Source organism: Chiloscyllium plagiosum, unplaced genomic scaffold (genome assembly GCF_037043375.1).
Source record: "Chiloscyllium plagiosum isolate Xiang-an unplaced genomic scaffold, Cpla_swu_hap1 HiC_scaffold_31, whole genome shotgun sequence".
NCBI lineage: Eukaryota > Metazoa > Chordata > Chondrichthyes > Orectolobiformes > Hemiscylliidae > Chiloscyllium > Chiloscyllium plagiosum.
This window is the reverse complement of record NW_028270169.1, coordinates 78404193-78427446: the sequence shown is the minus strand read 5'-3', so window position 1 is coordinate 78427446 and position 23254 is coordinate 78404193. Positions and strand designations below refer to the sequence as shown.

General features: G+C 48.2%; 1 non-coding gene across 1 annotated transcript; it reads left to right on the top strand.

The window, feature by feature from the left end:
• The first annotated feature begins 15677 nt into the window (after nucleotides 1–15677).
• On the top strand, nucleotides 15678–15751 carry trnat-agu (transfer RNA threonine (anticodon AGU)). The gene has a single exon. It is a non-coding gene; the product is annotated as a tRNA-Thr (tRNA).
• The last annotated feature ends 7503 nt before the right edge of the window (nucleotides 15752–23254 follow it).

The following is a 23254-nucleotide window of genomic DNA, read 5'->3' as shown; positions in this document are numbered from 1 at the left end:
TAGCAGGAGTTTACACTTAATGGCGAGATCCTAGGGAGTATTGCTAAACAAAGAGACCTTGGAGTGCAGTTTCATTGTTCTTTGAAAGTAGAGTCGCAGATAGATAAGATAGTGATGTAGACGATTGGTGTGCTTTCCTTTATTGGTCAGAGTAATGAGTACGGGAGTTGGAAGGTCATGTTGTGGCTCTACAGGAAGCCAGTTAGGCCACTTTTGGAATATTGCGTGCGATTCTGATCTCCTTCCTATCAGAAGGAAGTTGTGAGACTTGAAACGGTTCAGAAAAGATTTACAAGGATGTTGCCAGGGTTGGAGCATTTGAGCTGTAGGGAAAGCCTAAATAGGCTAGGGCTGTTTTCTGTGGAGCATCGGAGGCTGAGGGGTGACCTTATAGAGGTTTATAAAATCATGAAGGGCATGGATAGGGTAAATGGAAAAGGTGTTCTCCCTGGTGTTGGGGCGTCCAGAAGTAGAGTGCACATGTCTAGGGTGAGAGGGGAAATATATAAAAGAGACCTAAGGGGCACCTTTTTCATGCAGAGGGTGGTATGTGTATGGAATGAGCTGCCAGAGCAAGTGGTGGAGACTCGTACAATTGCAACATTTCAAAGGCATCTGGATGGGTATATGATAGGAAGGGTTTGGAGGGATATGGCCCTTGTCCGGGCAGGTGGGACTAGTTTGAGTTGCAGTATCTGGTAGGCATGGACGGGTTGGACCAAAGGGTCTGTTTCCATGCTGTACATCTCTATGACTCTAATTTAGAAATGAAATAATTTGATATGCACTGTCAAATAAATAAATGTTTTATGTTATTAAAATGTAGCATACAGTGAGTTGAAAACGTGCAATTTTTAGAATGAATAATAAAGAACGAAGAACAAAGAAAATTCCAGCACAGGAGCAGGCCCTTAGACCCTCCAAGCCTGAACCAATCCAGATCCTCTATCTAAACCTGCCGCCAATTTTCTAAGGATCTGCATCCCTCTGCTACCTGCCCATTCATGTATCTGCCTAGATATATTTTAAATGATGCTCCCACGAAATACTCCAAATATGCTCCGATCAGAGCCTTGTAAAGACTCAGAAATCTATCTCTGCTTTAATATTCAAGGCCTCTCAAAATAAATACCATCATTGTGTTTGTCTTTCTGACCGGATAGGCTACCTGAAACAATGAACGTATGATGGACATTGGTAAACTTATCATGGAGTTACAAAAGTGAACAGTGATTAAAGCATGCTAGCAAATGGATTCCAGCCTTGTCTAAACTCTCGGTGCTAATCCACATGCTGCAGAATCCAGACAGGCTGCAGCTCCCTACAAATGGCTTGCAAACAAACCTGACAGCTGTAGCTAAAGACCCTGCAATAACCTCCTGAAGATGGCCTTTAATGGGACATTGGAATGTCTCCCTTGGGCCATCAATATGCCAACCCCTGGTTGGGTCTGATTGATCAGGGTATATGAACCTGATCATTCCATTGGCAGATCCTCCAGACCCTCCCAAGAGCTTGGAGACTTGGAAGGATAAGAATCATCTCAAAACCCCACAGAATGCGGTAACTGGAGAATAACCACTGAGAAAGAAAACAACTCCAAGACCATCGAATGAATAAAAAGGCATCACCACGTGGAGCCTGACCAAGTTCTAGTGTGGTGGTATGCGATCAGCCAAAATTAAGTAAAAGCATAAGACAGTTTGCAGTATTTTTCATTACTTTATAGTAAATTTTATAGTACTAACATTGACTGTGCTCAATAAACAAATATTATTGTTTGTCAGAGTTACCTCACAGTTCTTTTGCTGAATAGAAGACTTTAAACTCACTGTGTAGCAGATACAACACATTCCTAACTAGTCACTCAACCTGCAAGTTTACCTTGAGACATTCCTGTGCAAGAACTCGCAACTCTGTTTGCACTTCAGACTTCCGAATTTTCTTTTCATTTATGAAATTTTCCATGCCTCTCTTCCTCCTCACAAAGTGCATCACCTCACGCTTTCCCAAGATGTACTCCTTCTGCCATTTGTTTTCCCACTCTCCTATTCTATCTAAATTCTTCTGCAGCCTCTCTGCCTCCTCAATGCTACCTGTTCCTCTACCTACCTTTGTGTCATCTAAAAGCCTATCCTTAATATAGATCGTTAATGTACAAAGTAAAACTTTGTGGTCCTAACACTGAGCCTTGTGGAACACCAATTGTCATTGGCTGCTATCCTGAGAAGGACCCTTTTATCCCCACTCTCTACTTTCTGCCAGACAGCCAAGCTTCTGCACACACTAGTACCTTGCCTCTAACAAAATGGGACCTTATTGTACTCAGCAGCGTCCTGTGTCGCACCTTGTCAAAGTCCTTCTTGAAGTCCAGGTGGATAACATCCACTAGCTTTCCTTTGTCTCACTTGCTTGTTACCATGCAAGGACTGCAATAAACACTATATAGGACAAACAGGAAGACAGCTAACAATTCGCATACATGAACATCAACTAGCCACGAAACGACACGACCAGCTATCCTTAGTAGCCACACACGCAGACAACAAGCAACATGAATTCGACTGGGACAACACTACTATCATAGGGCAAGCCAGACAGAGAACAACCAGGGAATTCCTAGAGACATGGTATTCATCCACAAACTCCATCAACAGAAACATCGACCTGGACCCAATATACCAACCACTACAGCGGACAGCTGAAACTGACAACCGGTAGCGGCAGGGACAGAACACTATACTCACCGGAGGAAACATCAAAGAAGCGCTTCGCAGGAGGCTCCCAAGCACTGATGATGTCACCTAGCCAGGGGACGAAACGTTTGCAACAAAAACTTCCAGCTCGGCGAACAGAACCACAACAACGAGCACCCGAGCTACAAATCTTCGCACAAACTTTGAATTGAACATTGTTTAAAAAGTGATGTCATGCTGAAGTAATGCATTAAGGAAGACCATGCATCAATTTTCTTTTGAATATTGTGAGGACATTGTTCAAACAAACAGTGTTCTTGTCTTTTGCTCCTTATTCTTTCAACTAATCTTCCCGTGTAATTTGAGGTGAGATCAGAGTGACTGCCCTTTCAGTTGAAGCAGGACTGGGCTGCGGGTGGAATCAAGGACCCTGAGCAAAACTGTGATTAATGGGAATTAGAGAACATTTTGCACTGGTAATGGGAAAAAATAGAAATGCAGTTCTTCAAGGTATCTTCCAAGTTGCATGTCATCCTGACTAGGGAATAATGTTGGACTGCTCCTACAAACAGCTCTGTGTGGATCTGCATCACTTTGGATTGAAGAGATAAAACAGGGCAACTCTGTGTTGCTTAGTTCAGAGCCATTGGGGATGACAAATAAACTCTGCCCTTCATAGTGCCTTCTCAAACCGTGGATGAATATGTCCTGTGACATCAAGAGTATGATAAAACATTGATAACAATTGGGATCAGGACTTCAATCAGTTACTTTCAGAGGATTGATTGTATGATATCATGACCACCGAGTTCAACATTTTCAAAATGCATTATGACAGTGGCAATAAATTGGAAGTACTCAGGGAGCTGTCACGCACAGAGTTTTTAATTTTTCATTCAAAAACCATAAACAAATACTTGAGAGTCAACAGAATTGGCAGCTTCATTGTCCCCTTTGAGATCAGACAAAAGAGTAACTACGTTGAAAATGCTGGAAAACCATAACAGGTTCTGAACAGAGAGAAACACAATTAACCTTTTGAGTCCAATACGAGTTTTTCAGAAGAGGATCCTATCAGACTCAGTATGCTCCCGATACTTCTCCGTCCAGACCCTGAAACATTTGTGGGGTTTTGCCACTTTTTACTGTTTGCATTTCAGGTTTACATTTTTCACAATATCCCCGAACACAATGACTGTGTTTGGCGGGGGGCGGGCAGGGGGAGGAAGAGGGGGCATGTTGTCTTAGGCGTTAGCACGGCTGTCTCACAGTACCAGGCAACCGGTTTGGGGGGGAGGGGGAGGGGGCATGGTGTCTCAGTGGTTAGCACGGCTGTCTCATAGTACCAGGGACCCGGTGTGGGGGAGAGGGGGAGGGGGGGGGGGCCATGGTGTCTCCGTGGTTAGCACAGCTGTCTCACAGTACCACGGGCCCGGTTTGGGAGGGAGGGAGGGCGAGGGGGCATGGTGTCTCAATACTTAGCACGGATGTCTCACAGACCCTGGGACCCGGATTGGGGGTGAAGAGGAAGGGGACATGGTGTGTCAGTGGTTAGCACGGCTGTCTCACAGTACCAGGGACCGGTTTAGGGGCGGAGGGAGAGGGTTCATGGTGTCTCAGTGGTTAGTAGGGATGACTTACAGTACTAGGGACCCTGTTTGGGGTGAGGGGGAGGGGCGCATGGTGTCTCAGTGGTTAGCACGGCTGTCTCACAATAGCAGGGACCCGGTTTCGGGGGCGGGGAGGGGGGCATGGTGTCTCAGTGGTTAGCACGGCAGTCGCACAGTACCAGGGACACGGTGTGGGACGGAGTGGGAGGGAGTATGGTGTCTCAGTGGTTAGTATGGCTGTCTCACAGTACCAGTGACCCGGTTTGGGGGGGAAGGGAGGGGGTATGGTATGCCAACGGTTAGCACGACTGTCTCACAGTACGAGGGACCAGTTTGGGGGGAAGGGAAGGGGCATGGTATCTCAGTGGTTAGCACGGCTGTCTCACAGTACCAGGGACCGGTTTTGGGGGAGGGGGAGGGAGGCATGGTGTCTCAGTGTTTAGCACGGCTGTCTCACAGAACCAGCGGCCCGGTTTAGGGGAGAGGCGGAGGGGGAGATGGCCATGGTGTCTCAGTGGATAGCACGGCTGTCTCACAGTACCAGGGAAACTGTTTGGGATGTAGGGGGAGGGGCATGATGTCTCAGTGGTTAGTAAGGTTTTCTCACAATACCTTGGACACGGTTTGCAGGGGAGGGGGAGGGGGCATAGTGTCTCAGTGGTTAGCACGGCTGTCTTACAGTACCAGGGAACCAGTTTGGAGGGAGGGGGAGGACGCATCGTGTCTCAGTGGTTAGCACATCTGACTCACAGTACCCGCGACCCGGTTTCGGGGGAATGGGAGGGGGGCATGGTGTCTCAGTGGTTAGCATGGCTGTCTCACAGTACCAGGGACACGGTTGGCGGGGGAGGGGGAGGGGTCATAGTGTCTCAGTGGTTAGCACGTCTGTCTCACAGTACCAGGGACCCCGTTTGGAGGTGAGGGGGAGGGGGCATGGTGTATCCGTGGTTAGCACGGCTGCCTCACAGTACCCGTGACCCAGTTTCGGGGGAGGGGGAGGGGGGCATAGCGTCTCAGTGGTTATCACGGCTGTCTCACAGTACCAGAGATCCGGTTTGGTGGGGATGGTGGGGGGGTCATGGCGTCTCAATGGGAAGCACGACTGTCTCACAGTACCAGAGATTCGGTTTGGTGGGGCGGGTGAGGGGGACATGGTGTCTCAGTGGTAAGCACGACTGTCTCACAGCACCAGGGACACGGTTTGGGGGCGAGAGGGGAAGGGGGCATGTTATCTCAGTGGTTAGCACGGCTGTCTCACAGTAGCAGGGACCCGTGTTGGGGGGTGAGGGGGGAAGGGGCCATGGTATCTCAGTGGTTCGCATGGTTGTCTCACAGTACCAGGGACCCGGTATTTGGAGTGGGAGGGGACATGGTGTCTCAGTGCTTAGCACGATTGTCTCACATTCCCAGGGACCCGGATTGGGGGCGAGGAGGAAGGAGACATGGTGTCTCAGTGGTTAGCACGGCAGTCGCATAATATAAGGGACACGGTTTGGGGCAGAGAGGGAGGGGACATGGTGTCTCAATGGTTAGCACGGCTGTCTCACAGTACCAGGGATCGGGTTGGGGCGGAGGGGGCATGGTGTCTTATTGTTTAGCACGGCTGTCTCACAGTACCAGGGACTGGTTTGGAGGGAGTGGGAGGGAGGCATGGTGCCTCAGTGTTTAGCACGGCCGTCTCACAGTACCAAGGGCCCAGTTTGGGGGAGAGGGAGAGGGGGAGGTGGCCATGGTGTCTCAGTGGTTAACACGGCTGTCTCACAGTACCAGGGACCCTGTTTGTGATGTAGGGGGAGGTGGCATAATATATCAGTTGTTAGTACGGCTTTCTCACAATACCAGGGACCCGGTTTGCGGGGGAGAGGGGAAGGTGGCATGGTATCTCAGTGGTTCGCATGACAGTCTCACAGTACCAGGGACCCGGTATGTGGAAGTGGGAGGGGGCATGGTGTCTCAGTGCTTAGCACGATTGTCTCACATTCCCAGGGACCCAGATTGCAGGCGAGGAGGAAGGAGACATGGTGTCTCAGTGGTTAGCACGGCAGTCGCATAGTTCAAGATACACGGTTTTGGGCAGAGGAGGAGGGGGTATGCTGTCTCAGTGGTTAGCACGGCTGCCTCACAGTATCAGGGACACGGTTTGGGCGGATGAGGGAGAGGGCATGGTGTCTCAGTGGTTAGCACGGCTGTCTCACAGTACCAGGGACTGGTTTGGTGGGAGGGGGAGCGAGGCATGGTGCCTCAGTGTTTAGCACGGCTGTCTCACAGTACCAAGGGCCTAAGTTTGGGGCAGACGGAGAGGGGGAGGTGGCCATGGTGTCTCAGTGGTGAGCACGGATGTCTCACAGTACCAGGGACCCTGTTTGTGATGTAGGGGGCGGTGGCATAATATCTCAGTGGTTAGCAGGGCTGTCTTACAGTACCAGGGACCCCGTTTGGGGGGAGGGGGAGGGGGCATGGTGTCTCAGTGGTTAGTACATCTGTCTCACAGTACCAGGGACACGGTTTGCTGGGGAGGGGTGGGCATAGTGTCTCAGTGGTTATCACGGCTGTCTCACAGTCCCAGGGACCCGTTAGGGGCGTAGGGGGAGGGGGCATAGTGTCTCAGTGGTTAGCATGACTGTCTCACACTACCAGGGACCCGTTTGGGGGGAGGGGGAGGGGGTCATGGTGTATCAGTGGTTAGCACGGCTATCTTACAGTTCCAAGGACCCGGTATGGGGGAGAAGTGGAGCGGGCGGGGGACATAATCCCAGGGTCCTAGTTTGGCGGGAAGGCGGAGAGGGGGCATGGTTTCTCAGTACCAGGGACCTTGTTTGGGAGGGAGGAGAAGGGGGGCTTGGTGTCTTATTCGTTAGGTCGGCTGTCTCACAGTACAAGGGGCCCGAGGTTTGCAGGGAAGGGGAAGGGGACACAGTGTCTCAATGGTTAGCAGTCTGTCTCACAGTACCAAGGCCACGTTTTGCGGGGGAGGGGGTGGGGTCATAGAGCCTCGGTGGTTAGTACAGCTGTCTCACAGCACCAGTGACACGGTTTGTGGGGGAGAGGGGAAGGGGGCATGGTATCTCAGTGGTTAGCATGACTGTCTCACAGTACCAGGAACCCGGTATGTGGAAGTGGGAGGGGGCATGGTGTCTCAGTTCTTAGCACGGCAGTCGCACAGTACCAGGGACCCGGTTTGGGGGTTAGGGGGAAGGGGACATAGTGTGTCATTGGTTAGCATGGCTGTCTCACAGTACCAGGGACCGGTTTGGGGTGGAGGGGAGGGGGCATGGTGTCTCAGTGGATAGCACGGATGTCTCACAGTACCAGGGACACGTTTTGGGGGCGAGGGGGAAAGGGGGCATGGTATCGCAGTGGTTAGCATGGCTGTCTCACAGTACTAGGGACCCAATATGCGGGAGGGGGCGGGGGCATGGTGTCTGACTGCTTAGAACGGCTGTCTCACATCCCTAGGGACCCGGCTTGGGGGTGAGGAGGAAGGGGACATGGTGTCTCGGTTGTTAGCACGGCTGTCTCACAGTTCCAGGGACTTTCCTTTGGGTGGAGAGGGAGGGGGACATGGTGTCTCAGTGGTTAGTACGTCTGTCTCACAGTACCAGTGACCCGTTTTCTGGGGTCGGGAGGGGGGCATGGTGTCTCAGTGGTTAGCACGGCTGTCTCACAGTACCAGGGATCGGTTTGTTGGGGAGGGGGAGGGGGAGGGGGCATGGTGTCTTAGTGGTTAGCACGGCTGTCTCACAGTACCAGGGATCGGTTTGGGGGGGAGGGGGAGGGTGATGTGGCCATGCTGTCTCAGTGGTTAGCACGGCTGTCTCACAGAACCAGCGGCCCGGTTTAGGAGAGAGGGGGAGGGGGAGATGGCCATGGTGTCTCAGTGGTTAGCACTGCTGTCTCACAGTACCAGGGAAACTGTTTGGGAGTAGGGGATGGGGGCATGATGTCTCAATGATTAGTAAGGCTTTTTCACATTACCTTGGACACGGTTTGCGTGGGAGGGGGAGGGGGCATAGTGTCTCAGTGTTTAGCACATCTGTCTCACAGGACCCGTGACCCGGTTTCGGGGGAGGCGGAGGTCGGCATGGTGTCTCAGTGGTTAGCACGGCTGTCTCACAGTTCCAGGGACACGGTTGGCGGTGGAGGAGGAGGGGTCATAGTGTCTCAGTGGTTAGCACGTCTGTCTCACAGTACCAGAGACGCCGTTTGGGGTGGAGGGGGAGGGGTGCATGATGTACCAGTGGTTAGCACGGCTGTCTCACATTACCGGAGATCCGGTTTGGTGGGGATGGTGGGGGACATGGCGTCTCAATGGTTAGCCCGACTGTCTCACAGTACCAGAGATCCGGTTTGGTGGGGAGGGTGAGGGGGGCATGGTGTCTCAGTGGTTAGCACGACGGTCTCACAGCACCAAGGACACGGTTTGAGGGGGAAAGGGGAAGTAGGCATGGGTGTCTCAGTGGTTAGCACGTCTGTCTCACAGTAGCAGGGACACGGTTGGGGGCGGAGGGAGTGGGGGCATAACGTCTCAGTGGTTAGCACGGCTGTCTCACAGTAGCAGGAACACGGGTGGCGGGGAGGAGGAGTGGGCATAGAGTCTCAGTGGTTAGCACGGCTGTCTCACAGTCCCAGGGACCCCGTTAGGGGAATAGGGGGAGGGGGCATAGTGTCTCAGTGGTTAGCGCGGCTGTCTCACACTACCAGGGACCAGTTTGGGGGAGGGGGAGGGGGGCATGGTGAATCAGTGGTTAGCACGGCTGTCTCACAGCGCCAGAGACACGGTTTGGGGGGGAGAGGGGAAGGGGGCATGGTATCTCAGTGGTTAGCATGGCTATCTCACAGTACCAGGGACCCGGTATGTGGGAGTGGGAGGGGGCATGGTGTCTCAGTGCTTAGCACGGTTGTCTCACAATCCCAGGGACCCAGATTGGTGGCGAGGAGGAAGGAGACAGTGGTAGGCACGGCAGTTACATAGTTCAAGGGACACGGTGTGGGACAGAGGAGGAGGGGGTATGCTCTCTCAGTGGTTAGCACGGCTGACTCACAGTACCAGGGACACCATTTCGGGCGGAGGGGGTGGGGGTATAGTGTCTCAGTGGTTAGTACGGCTGTCTCACTGTACCAGGTACCCGGTTTGAGACGGAGGTGGAGGGATTTGGTGTCTCAGTGTTTAGCACGGCTGTCTCACAGTACCAGGGACCCTGTTTGGGGGAGAGGGGAATGGGGGAAGGGGGCATGGCATCTCAGTGGTTAGCACGGCTGTCTCACAGTACGAGCGACTCGGTTTGGGGGTAGGGGAAGGGGCGCATGTTGTCTCAGTGTTTACATGGCTGTCTCACAGTACCAGTGGCCCGGATTCGGGGGAGTTGGAGGGGTGCATGGCATCTCAGTAGTTAGCAAGGCATTCGCATAGTTCAAGGGACACGGTTTGGGGCAAAGGGGGAGGGGGTAATGTGTCTCAGTGGTTAGCACGGCTGTCTCACAGTACCAGGGACCCGGTTTGGAGGGAGGTGGAGGGGACACGGTGTCTCAGTGGTTATAATGGCTGTCTCACAGCACGAGGGACACGGTTTGGGGGTGAGGGGGGAAGGGGGCATGGTGTCAGTGGTTAGCACGGCTGCCCCAGTGTTCCAGGGACGGGGTTTCGAGGGAGTGGGAGGGAGTCTCACAGTACAAGCGACCTGGTTTTGGCGGGAGAGGGAGGGGAAGGGGTCATGGTGTGTCAGTGGTGAGCATGGCTGTCTTACAGTACCAGTGACCCGTATTGGGAGGAGGGGGATGGGTCATAGTGTCTCAGTGGTTAGCACGTCTGTCTAATAGTACAAGGGACCTGGTTTGGGGAGAGGTGGAGGGGGTGTGGTCATGGTGTCTCAGTGGTTAGCACGACTGTCTCACAGTTCCAGAGACCCGGTGTCGGGGAAGGGGAGGGGGCATGGTGTCTCAGTGGTTAGCACTGTTGCCTCACAGTACCACGGACCGGGTTTGGGAGAGAGGGGGAGGGGGCATGGTGTTTCAGTGGTTTGCACGGCTATCTCACAGTAACAGGAACCCGCTTTTTGGGGGAGGGGGGCATGGTGTCTGAGTGTATAGCACGGCTTCCCACAGTACCAGGAACCCGGTTTGTGGGAGGGGCATGTAAATGGTGTCGCAGTGATTAGCACGGCTGTCTCACAGTACCAGGGCAGGCTTATGCGCCAAACGTCGATTCTCCTGTTCCTTTGATGCTGCCTGACATGCGTCGCTTTTCCAGCAACACATTTTCAGCTCTGATCGCCAGCATCTACAGTTCTCACTTTATCCTCACAGTACCAGGGACCCGGTTTGGGGGAAGGGGGAGGGAGCATAGTGTCTCAGTGGTTAGCACGGCTGCCTCACAGTACCAGAGATCCGGTTTGGTGTGGATGGTGGGGGGTCATGGTGTCTCAGTCGTTAGCACGACTGTCTCACAGTACCAGAGATCCGGTTTGGTGGGGAGGGTGAGGGGGACGTGGTGTCTCAGTGGTTAGCACGGCGGTCTCACAGCATCAGGGACACGGTTTGGGGGGGAGAGGGGAAGGGGGCATGGTATCGCAGTGGTGAGCAAGGCTGTCTCACATCCAAAACATTTATGAAAATGACGAAAATTAACCCAGAATCTATTCTTGTGGCACTCCAGTTGTCACAGGCCTCCAGTCTGAAAGATAACACTCCACCACCAACCTCTGTCTTCTACCTTCGAGCCAGTTCTGAATTCAAATGTTTGGATCTCCTAACCTTGCTAACCAGACTCCCATGGGGAACATTGTCGACCACTGAAGTCCGCATAGATCACGCACACCTCTCTGCCCTAATCAATCCTCTTTGTTACTTCATAAAAGAACTCTTCCAATTTAACGAGCCATCATTTCCCACGCATAACGCCATTGCTGACTATTCGTAATCAGTCTTGCTTTTCCAAATACATTAATTCCTGTCTCTCAGGATTCCCTCCAACAACGTGCCCACCACCGACGTCAGACTCGCAGGTCTATAGTTGCCTGGTTTTCATTACCTCCTTTCGTAAATAGTAGTATCATGTTAGTCAGCCTACAGTGTTGTGGCACCTCACCTTTGATTATCGATGACACAATATTCAGCAAGTGACCAGAAATCACTTGCCTCATTTCCGACTGAGCTCTGAGGTGTGATCTGATCATATCATGGGGATTTATTTACTTGTATCCGTTTCAATACATCCAGTGCTTCCTCCACTCTAACATAATCTTTATTTCAAGATAACAACATCTATTTCCCCACAGACTACATATTTCATGCCACAGGTCAAGAGTTGTCAATTGGGGAAGGGCAATTATCATGCGATTTGGCAAAGTTAGGATGCAGAGAATGGGGTAGCAGAATGCAAGGGATGCAGAAAATGGAAACGTGGAGCTGGTTTAAGAAACCGGTATTGCGTGTCCTTGATATGTATGTCCCTGTCAGGCAGGGAGGAAGTGATAAGGTAGGTTTACTAAAGAAATTGAATCTCTTGTAAACTGGAAGAAGGAGGCTTATAAGTTGAGAGACAAATGGTTCAGATGAGGCGATGGAGAGTTACAGATCGTCTGGGAAGGATTTAAAGAGAAACTTAAGAAGAGCAAAGAAAGGATATGAGCAGTCTTTAACAAATAGATAAAGGAGAAACCTAAAGCTTTCGATAGGTATATGAGAATTAAAAGGATGGCTAGGGTAGGAATAGGGACAGTCAAAGACAGAAGTGGGATGTTGAGTGCGGAACCTAGAGATCGGAGAGGTACTAAACGAACATTTCTCATTGGTTTTTAGTCAGGAAAAGGAGAATATTGTAGAGGAGAATAATGAGATACGAGATATTAGACTTAAAACGGTCAATGTTAGTTATGAAGAGGAGTTAGCAATTCCAGAAGGACTGAACGTAGGCCAGTCACCTAGGCCAGTTGGGATTTATCCGAATACTCTCTGAAAAGCCATGGAGCAGAAAGCAGAACATTTGGCTTTGATATTTGAGTCGTCATTGTCGACAAGTTTAGTACCAGAGGAATGGAGGATTCCAAATGTTGTGCTCTTGTTCAAGGAGGGCAGTAGAGATGACGCAGGTAATTATAGTTCAGTGAGCCGGACTTCTGTTGTAGAAAGGTTTTGGAAAGAATTATAAAAGGTAAGATGTATAATAATCTATAAAGCAACAATTTGATTTCAGATAGTCAACATTGTTTCGTGAAGGGCAGGTAATGTCTCACAAACCTCATTGAGTATTTTTTTTGATAACGTGACCAAGAATGTAGATGAGGGTAGAGCAGTTGAAGTGTGATACATGGAATTCAGTAAAGCCTCTGATACGTTTCCACATGGTAGGCTGTTGGAAAATAATGCAGAGGCATGGGATGGAGGGTAATGTGGCAAATTGGATTGAAACTGGCTTTCTGAAAGAAGGCAGCGAGTGGTGATGGATGGAAAATATTCAAACTGGAGTCCAGTTACCAGTGGTGTCTCACAAGGATTTGTTTTAGGACAACTGCTGTTTATCATTTTTATAAATGACTTAGACTCAGGCATAGGTGGATGAATTAGTAAATTTGAAGATGACAATAACGTTGGTGGAGTAGTGGACAGTTTGCAACAACGTTACAGGTTGCAGGGGGATTTGGTTAAACTGCAGAATTGGGGTGAGAGGTGGAAATTTGAGTTAAATGCACCTAAATGTGAGGCGATACACTTTGGGAAGAATAACAGTAAGGCAGAGTATTGGGTCAACGGAAAGATTGTTGCTGGTGTGTATGTGAAGAGGAATCTTTATGTCCATGAACATAGATCCTGAAAAGTTGCCACCCAGGTTGATAGTACTGTTAAGCTGGCATACGGTGTGTTAGGTTTCATTGGTAGAGGGATTGAGTTCCGGAGTCGCAAACACATGCTGCAAATGTACAAAACGCCATTGCCGTGGCAGTTGACATATTTTGTACATTTCTGGTCGCCGTATGTCGGCAAGGATGTGAAAGCATGGAAAAGGTGCAGAGGAAGTTTACCAGGATGTTGTCTGGTCTGGGGGGAAGGTCTGATGAGGAAAGGCTGAGAGAAATGGGTTTGTTCTTTTCGGAAAGAAGAAGGCTCAGAGGAGATTTGGTGGAAACAGACAAGATGATCAGAGAATTAAATAGGGTAGACATGAAAGTCTTTTTAATAGGATGATGACGTCAGCTTGTACGAGGGTACATAGCTACAAATTGAGGGGTGATAGCTCTAAGATAGATGTCAGAGGCCGGTTCTTTACTGAGAGAGCTGAAAGGGCGCGCAATGCCCTACCCTCCAGTGTGTTTAACTCAGCCACATTATGGAGATTTAAACAATTCTTGGATAAGCATATGGATGATCTTGGGATTGTGTAGGGGGATGAGCTGAGAATATTTCAGAGGTCGGTGCAACATTGAGTGCCTGTTCAGCGCTGTATTCCTTTATATTCCATGTTGTATGTCCTTCCCCACAGTAAACATTCAAACAAAGGACAGGATTCATATCTCCCCCATCTCGAGTGGCACCAAACAGAGACTGGCTTATTGATTTTTGAGGTGTCCCTCTACTCTTCGCGGACTCTTTTTTGTCCTTAATGTTATATAAAACCAGTTATGTCTGATTTCAGCAAAGCGACATGCTGCAATTGAGCGAGGTAGAATTCAAAACTATGATAGTCCGAATCGAATTCAGACGCGTTATCCATTACAACACTGGGCCGACCGAGCGCCGACTTCCTCTCAGCTTTTACTATGTGCAATGGAGACATTCAGATCGGGAGAAATAAGATTGAGAAGGTGAAGAACTAGCAAAGGTAATCAGCGTCACTGCATTAATTCATTAAGTCCCAATTTGTGAAGCAGTGCCTTTCCCTAAAAAAGGAAACACATTTGTCTTTAGGTGCCCCCTTCAGTGTTGTCTGCATCTCTGCTGAAAGTTTCCATTGTTGTATTCACAGTCACTACACGATTTCATGATCCACTTCAGTGAAATGTACTTTCATAATTTGAGTAAAGGGCTCTTCCCTTCAAGAGCCTGAACAAGTTCAGCGAGAAAACTCTGTTTATTTCTAGCCCCGGACCGAGAATAAGACGAGTTGAACGGCTCGCTTATTAGTGCCGCCGGCTCACTGGAGGCCAGCGCGTCAAAACGAGGCATTGTGACCATCAGCCTGTTCTGTGCCTTTCTGCAGTACATCTGCTGAACAACATCAGATTATCACAGCTCCGCTTTTTTCACATTGAAACACAAGGCGATAATATGAGCTGTTTCGAAACTTGGGGAAGGCAACTTTGCTGCTGAAGTTGGTTATGGAGTCAACGACAGACACAGGAATGTGTACAAGTCAGGTCACAAGGTTTACGGTCAGCATCACTGGAGGTCCCTGCTTAGGAGTCCGAGTTTTCATCACACAGACCTGGATATAATTTCCACGAAGATAATGAAGATATCTTTTCTCGTTTTCTGAATTATTCGAAGGAAAACTAATTCCTGCTTGCGTGCAAAGCACATACCCGGATCCTGCCAGAATCGGTCCAATGATTCTTTCCATCCGTCTATCAGGACAATGACAGCAGACTCACGGGAAACTACCACCGCAAATCCCCCTCCAATCATATCACCGTTCTGAGTTGGAAGTATCTGGCTGATTCTTCAGTGTCGCTGAGTGTAAATACTGGAACTCCCCCCATCGGTATCATGGCTGTATGTCCGTGCTGAGGAGTAGAAAGGTTCAGGAAAGTAACTCATCCCCTCCATCACTGTGGTAATTCGGGATATGAACTGAATCCTATCCCATTGAGTGACGACTATATTCCAGGAAAACGTTTCTAACAGTTGAAGGTTCCTATTAGACACCTGCAATCGTTTGGAAATAAGTTGAGAAGTGGAGCAGGACATTGAAATCTAGTGATCGGCAATGATGGCTGGGAGGCATGAGGCAGGAAGTGAGCTTGGAACTGGTGGTGCAAGACTCAGTGTCAGTGCTAATCGTTAAACTTTTACTGCCCAATGTTAACAATTACTTACACATTTCACCTCGTTAAATCTCCACAATGACCTTGTTCCTGTTGTTGAGGTCCCCTCTGTGTGTATTAACGTGTTTCATGGGCCCGGAGAGGATGAACACATCCTCTTTCTACTGTCAGTTTAAACAGGTGAAGGTATCAGTTTGAAATTAATGTAAGGGAAGATTATCTTTTTCTGTGCCTTTTCAGTGGAGAATGTTCAGCTGTAAACTCCCTGTATTTGTAAATTAGAGGACTGATTGCAATTCTCTGTGAGCAACATTGATCCGAAAACACATTTCCAAGTACTGTGAAGAAGTGCTTAACCAACTTCACATATGGATGAGTAAATTTCCGAAACGTGCGGCGCCGTGGCTTAGTTGGTTAAAGCGCCTGTCTAGTAAACAGACGATCCTGGGTTCAATTCCCAGCGGTGCCTGTTTGTTGCATTCGTATTTGGGCTTGGTGTTTCAACTCTTTACAACTGCCGTGTCAACCAAGTCGGCGCCTTTTTGGACATTCACCCTGTTATGAATTGGAGACCAGGTTAAGTTACAATAGTGACTTTTTTTTTAGTCCTGAACTATCAATAAAGTCTGTGGTTTCTTTCCGTTATTCCACAAGCACTTCTGCTTCTTATCCTCTTTCTCCCCCTCCTTCATTCCCAGTTTGGTAGGAATAACGAGATTACACAGGAGGTGTTGCAGATTTGCCGGGGAACTTTGTGGTAATGACCGAGACACCACCAGCTGATCACTCTCATTCTCTGATGTCAAAGTTCATTCATTTAAACCAACAGTGTATACATCGTTGTGCTTCTTTAGTTGTAGTATACTTGCGTTTTTTTCTTATGGTGGATTCAGAATTCTACTTTGAATTCGAAACAGTCACAAATGTTTGAGGAAGAAACGTCGCCTGATCTGAGATCGAATTGACAGACACATTATCCGGAGAATGTGAGCCCCGATCTACACACTCCAGTCAATGAGCAACAATCTTCTCAGCAGCTGCACACTCAAACTGTCTCGAAATGTCAGACTTTTAATCGAGCAGAAATAGGTAATGAGCTGTATGCACAGACAGAGTGTTGGAGAATGTGAAAGAGAAAGAGGGTGAGGTGGATGCACAGAGACAAATAGAGACAAATGGAGACACATGCTGAGTTAGACACTGAAAGGAACAATTCTCCATTCGACATTGCTGCAAACTGACAGGAAGGAAACAAGAAAAGGCAATCATTTACGCACAGCTTTCTACCAACTGAGAGCAACGGAGGCAGCATTACAGTCAATAAAGTCCTTTTGAATTTGTAAAGGTGACAGTTGTCAGCCACTGAGTGTTTTTTTATAAATATCCTGATTCTGCAGATAAGACTGATAATTTTCCCAGCATTATAGTATAGAAATGTATAACACTCGTGTTCTGTCGATCTGAAACTTTAACTCGGTTTCTCTCCACAGATGTTGTCGGGCCTGCTGAGTTTCTCCAACAATTCACGCTTTTTCCGTTCTGATTTACGTCATCAAAGAAAAATTAAACTCAGTATTCTGTTGATGGCTTCATTTTTAAAACTCCTTAAAAAAAACTGTTTTGCACTCTAAAAGTCAAATATACACTACACTGACTATACACCTGCAAACATGCAAAACCACATTCAAATTCAGGCCGGAGCAGACCCAAGACCGAACGTCTCTGTATCTTATTGGATTCTCGACAATGGATGGGAAATTACGTTTCCGCGACCTGCCAAATGCACAATTGTGAAATTGACTGACTGTAACAACAAGCTCCATCCATACAGCCTCTCCTTGGCAGAGTGGGAGCGGGAGAATAATATTGCGTCACAGATAAGTTTCCAACTACATATCCACTCTATCATTACGGCCACCTGATTACGTCTCAGGAACAGTACCTGACTGTATCGCACCTCAGCAGAAAGTGATGTCTTTAGAAGCTGGAAATCAAAGTCAATAAGTGCAGCACCTGGAAAGCACAGCCTGTCACGCAACATCTGAGGAGCGGGGAGTCGACGTTTCGAGCATTCCTGATGAACAGCTTATACGTGAAACAACGAATTTCCTGCTCCCCGGATGCTGCTTGACGAGCACCACACTTTTTGACTCTATCCCACCTCAGATCATCTGCGTCGGAAAATTAATGATGAACTTGTCACCACTCAATTTGATTCATATGTCACATGTTTGACAGCTTTCAACATCCGATTCCTCAAATGAAACAGGACATCCAGATTACTATATAAAACTAAACTGTGGATGCTGGAAATCTGAAACACAAGCAATATTTGCTGGAGAAACTCTGCATTCTCTCAGTTCAACTGAATAGTTGAACATCAAACTGGGATCAGGAAATGAGAAAGCCTCAATTTAAAAACTGCTACATTTCTCAAAAAATATATAATGTGCAGTGTTTCATTCAGGCTCTCACCGTCTCAAGTGCTGATAGGAATGGGGAAATAAATGTTGGCCCAGCTATTGCTGAACAAATGAAAAAAGAAGACTTTTTGCGTTACTCATCAGTTGCTACCCCAGCAGATCATGCCAATTTGATTCATAAAGCAGGACAGCCAGACCCCTCAGCATTTTACAGTCTTGCAACATTTCAGTTAAATTAAAGGATCATTATTGAATGTTCCTGACAAACATCTCATTCTCCACTTCATACGGCATGGGTCAATTATTTACTCACAAACTTCCTCATCTCGAAATCACTCAATTTTAATACCTTTAACGTTCGATTCACGGCTTAACTTTCAAACAGAAAAATGTTCTTTTTATAAATCGAAGATTTAGCTGAAATGATGCCTGCTGGAAATCCAAATATCGCTCGATCACTCTTTGTCCCTTGTTTAGTTTGTCCGTGTGAAACACGTTAACCTTGAGCCTCCTCGTTTTGAACTCCGCCATCCTGGGTAAAAAGAAGACCGAGGCCAGTCGCCTATCCACCCCTCATCATGATTTCATAATTGTCTAGAAGGTTACACACCAGCCTGGAACAGGCTGCCGGGAAAAGCCCCTGCTCAAACACGTTCTCCTTTCAAGCCGTCTCGACACTGCAACATCCTTATAAATCTTCTCTGCACACTTTCAAAATTTACAACATATTTCCTGTTGAAGGTGATCGGAATTGTCAGCAGTATTGTCAGTGTGGCCTCATTAATGTTCTGCACAGCCACAATATGAGATGTGAACTCCAATAATCGATGATCTGACTAATGAAGGCAAGCGTGCCAAATGCTTTCTTCACGAACTTTTCTACACGTGACACCAATTTTCCTGCTGTTATAATCTTTGCTTTGACTTACAATGTCGTGGAGAAAGTGAGGTCTGCAGATGTTGGAGATCAGAGCTGAGAATGTGTTGCTGGAAAAGCGCAGCAGGTCAGGCAGCATCCAGGGAACAGGAGAATCGACGATTCGGGCATAAGCCCTTCTTCAGGGCTTATGCCCGAATCGTCGATTCTCCTGTTCCCTGGATGCTACCTGACCTGCTGCGCTTTTCCAGCAACACATTTTCAGCTTACAATGTCGTGCTTGTCTTCTTCACTATGCTTTTCTGCTGCCTTCACGAATCTGTGGCCCACATGCATGATCACTCTGTTCCTTTGGGTTTCGCAGTTAATTGAGTGCTCCTGTGACGTGTTACTTACAAAATGCATCGTCTGATGTTTTATTGTTATTTTCAGCTTCCACTATCTGCCCATTTGACTAATCCACCTATACAATTCTGGAACCTAGGACGTTCTTCCTCACTGTTATCCTCCTCACTTTTTCTTGTCATTTCCCCCACATTATTTCTACATTGTTTTTGTGCAATCACGACCATGAAGGGACACACCATTGATCCTTGTTGTAGACAGAGAAAATGAGGTCTGCAGATGCTGGAGATCAGAGATGGAAATGTGTTGCTGGAGAAGCGCAGCAGGTCAGGCAGCATCTAGGGAACAGGAGAATCGACGTTTCGGGCATTAGCCCTTCTTCAGGGCTAATGCCCGAAACGTCGATTCTCCTGTTCCCTAGATGCTGCCTGACCTGCTGCGCTTCTCCAGCAACACATTTCCATCCTTGTTGTAGACAACTGAATACCAGCTCCTAGTCACAGAAACAGCACCATCCTTTGTCTCCAGGCACCCAAATAAGTTTGCATCGATCTTCCCACATGACCCTGAATCCATTTTATTTTAATCTTTTTACCAGTCTCCCGTGTGGAATCTTGTCAAATGCTTTCTATAATCCTCATAAACATAATCAACTTCACTACCCTCGTTTACACATCTGATCACTTCCTAAAAAAAATACTCTGATCTGTAATGTATGACCTCCTCTGACAGAACCATGCTGACTCTCGCTGGTCAAACTTTGGAGAAGTTGCAATTAAATTTCTCCTTCAGAGGTTTCTCCAAAAGTTTCCCTACTAGTAATAATGGGCTCACGGCTCTGTAATTCGCTGCATTATCTCTACGAGACATATTGAAAACTGGAACCACGTTAGGAGTCCTGCAGTCCTCTAACTACTCCCATCTGGCCAAAATGCAATGTAAAACATTGGTCAGAACATGTGCAATTTCCTCTCTTGTCTCACAAAGCAAAGTGAGTCACAACTTCATCCCGAGCGAAGGATTTGCCCACGTTTCGCTTTGCAAAACCTCTAATACCGTCTCAGTTGCGATGTGAAACACCTCAAGCAACTCTCAGTTCTTCGTCCAGCATTCTGTAGCAATATATTACCACTCAAGGACTGTTCCCCAGGTGAATATGCGACGTTATTAACTCAAATATCTATTTACTGACACACAGCACTATTACACTGGAGGGATGTCATTCAGGTATTATAAGTGGAAAATGCTGTTTCAGCCTTTGCGCCGACATATCATTTAGCTTTGATAACCATTGGCACATTGTCACAGTGAGACAGGATTTAAGTGTTCTCCCTCTGAAAAGAAAACAGTCACTTAATTCTACCTCCTGCGGAAATAACAGTATGACTAGGGTAGGAATAGGTCCAGTCAAGGATAGTAGTGGGAAGTTGCGTGTGGAGGCTGAAGAGATTTGGGAAACACTGAATGGATACTTTTCGTCAGTATTCACTCAGGAACAGGACATTGTTGCCGATGAGAATATTGAGTCACAATTAATTAGAATGGACGGCTTTGAGGTATGTAGGGAAGAGGTGCTGGAAATTCTGGAAAGGGTGAAAATAGATAAGTCCCCTGGGCCTGATGACATTCATCCTAGGATTCGCTGGGAAGCAAGGGAGGAGATTGCAGAGTCATTGGCCTTGATGTTTATGCCCTCGTTGTCTACAGGAATAGTGCCAGAAGACTGGAGGCTAGCAAATGTGGTTCCCTTGTTCAAGAAGGGGAGTGGGGATAACCCTAGTAACTGTAGGCTGGTGAGTCTCACTTCTGTTGTGGGCAAAGTCTTAGAGAGAATTGTAAGGGATAGGACTTATGAACATCTGGATAAGAATAATGTGATCAAGGATAATCAGCATGGTTTTGTGAAGGGCAGATCGTGCCTCACAAACCTTATTGAATTATTTGAGAAGGTGACTAAGGAGGTAGGCGAGGGTAAAGCGATAGATGTGGTATATGTGGATTTTAGTAAGGCGTTTTATAAGGTTCCCCATGGTAGGCTGCTGCAAATAAAACGGAGGAATGGTATTGAGGGTGAGTTGGAGGTTTTGATTAGGAATTGGCTGGCTGGAAGAAGACAGAGGGTAGTAGTTGATGGTAAAGGTTCATCTTGGAGTGCAGTTGCTAGAGGTGTTCCGCAAGCATCTGTTTTGGGACCGTGGCTGTTTGTCATTTTTATAAATTACCCGGAGGTGGGGCTAGAAGGTTGGGTGAGCAAGTTTGCGGATGGTACGAAAGTCGGTGGAGTTGTTGACAGTGAGGAATGATGTGTCAGGTTATAGCGGGATATAGGTAAGTTGCAGAGCTGGGCAGAAAGGTGGCAAATGGAGTTCAATGTAGGTAAGTGTGAGGTGATTCACTTTGGTAAGAGCAACAAAAAGTTGGGGTACTGGGCTAATGGTCGGATACTTGGTAGTGTGGATGAGCAGAGAGATCTTGGTGTCCATGTACACAGATCTCTGAAAGTTGCCACATAGGTAAATAGTGCGTTGAAGAAGGCATATGGCGTACTGGCTTTTATTGGTAGGGGAATTGAGTTCCGGAGTACTGAGGTCATGTTGCAGTTGTATAAGACTCTGGTGCGGCCGCATCTGGAGTATTGTGTGCAGTTTTGGTCGCCATACTATAGGAAGGATGTGGAGGCACTGGAACGGGTGCAGAGGAGGTTTACCAGGATGTTGCCTGGTATGGTCGGAAGATCGTATGAGGAAAGGCTGAGGCACTTGGGGCTGTGTTCCTTGGAGAAAAGAAGGTTTAGGGGTGACTTGATAGAGGTGTACAAGATGATTAGGGGTTTAGATCGGGTTGACCATGAAAACCTGTTTCCACGTATGGTGTCAGCTATTACGAGGGGGCATAGCTTTAAATTAAGGGGTCGTTGGTATAGGACAGATGTTAGGGGTAGATTCTTTACTCAGCGAGTCGTGAGTTCATGGAATGCCCTGCCAGTAGCAGTGGTGGACTCTCCCTCTGTATGGGCATTTAAACGGGCATTGGATAGGCATATGGAGGATAGTTGGCTAGTGTAGGTTAGGTGGGCTTGGATCGGCGTAACATCGAGGGCCAAAGGGCCTGTACTGCGCTGTATTTTTCTTTGTTCTATGTTCTATGTTCTATGTTCAGACTTGACATAAGGGTTTTTCTTTTTCTCTCTCTGTTGTTCATCGCATCCAAAATAGAACTGCTGTACAAATCCCATGCACATGATTGCTGTATTAGTTGGCCAAATAAGTTGATGCCTATGGCTAACATTGTAATAGGGTCAATCCACAAGAGAAGTTTTTAACACGAACAGAGTACTTTCTTTGGTGCAGGGGATCATTGCTCATGAGCTGAAAATGTGTTGCTGGAAAAGCGCAGCAGTTCAGGCAGAATCGAAGGAGCAGGAGAGTCGACGTTTCGGGCATGAGCCCTTCCTCAGAAATGAGGAAAATGTGCCAAGCAGGCTAAGATAAAAGGTAGGGTGGAGGGACTTGGGGGAGGGACTTTGGAAATGCGATAGGTGGAAAGAGGTTAAGGTGAGGGTGATAGGCCGAGTGGGGGTAGGGGAGGAGAGGTCTGGAAGAACATTGCAGGTTAGGAAGGCGGTGCTTGGTTCGAGAGTTGGGACTGAGACAAGGTGGGGGAAGGGGAAATGAGGAGTCCGGTGTCCGTGCGGGGTCTGTCAGTTCCGTAGGCAGGTGCTGAGGAAGGAGATGTGGCTGTGGTAGCGAGTCTGTTTGAGAACGTGGCTGAAGAGCTTCTGGGCAGAGGAGATGACCTGGGGTGTGCAGTGAGAGAGGGACTCACTGAAATCCTTGTAGAGGGAGGAAGAGAGCTTCTTCAAGGAAGACATCCATGTAAGAGGGTTTGCAGTACTGACACCGCACAGACTCCGGCCACCCTCACCTTAACCACCTTCCACCTATCGCATTTCCAACGCCGATCCCCCAAGTCCCTCCTCCCTGCTTTTTAATCTTCGCCTGCTTGGCACACTTTCCTCATTCCTGAGGAACGGCTCATGTCCGAAACGTCGGTTCTCCTGCTCCTTGGTTGATGCCTGACCTGCTGCACTTTTCCAGCCACACATTTTCAGCTCTGATCTCCAGCATCTGCAGTCCTCATTTCTCCCAGCATTGCGCATGGACAATCTCAGGCTTCCATCAGGACGCAAACACTCCCTTTCTTCCTCGATAATTCACCGTGTCAGATTCCAAACAGGAAAAAAGCAGAAGGTGATAAAACAGCTTGGCAGGTTTGGCAGCATCTCAGAAGAGAAAGACGATTCAGCATTTCGGGTCGAGAGAGCCTT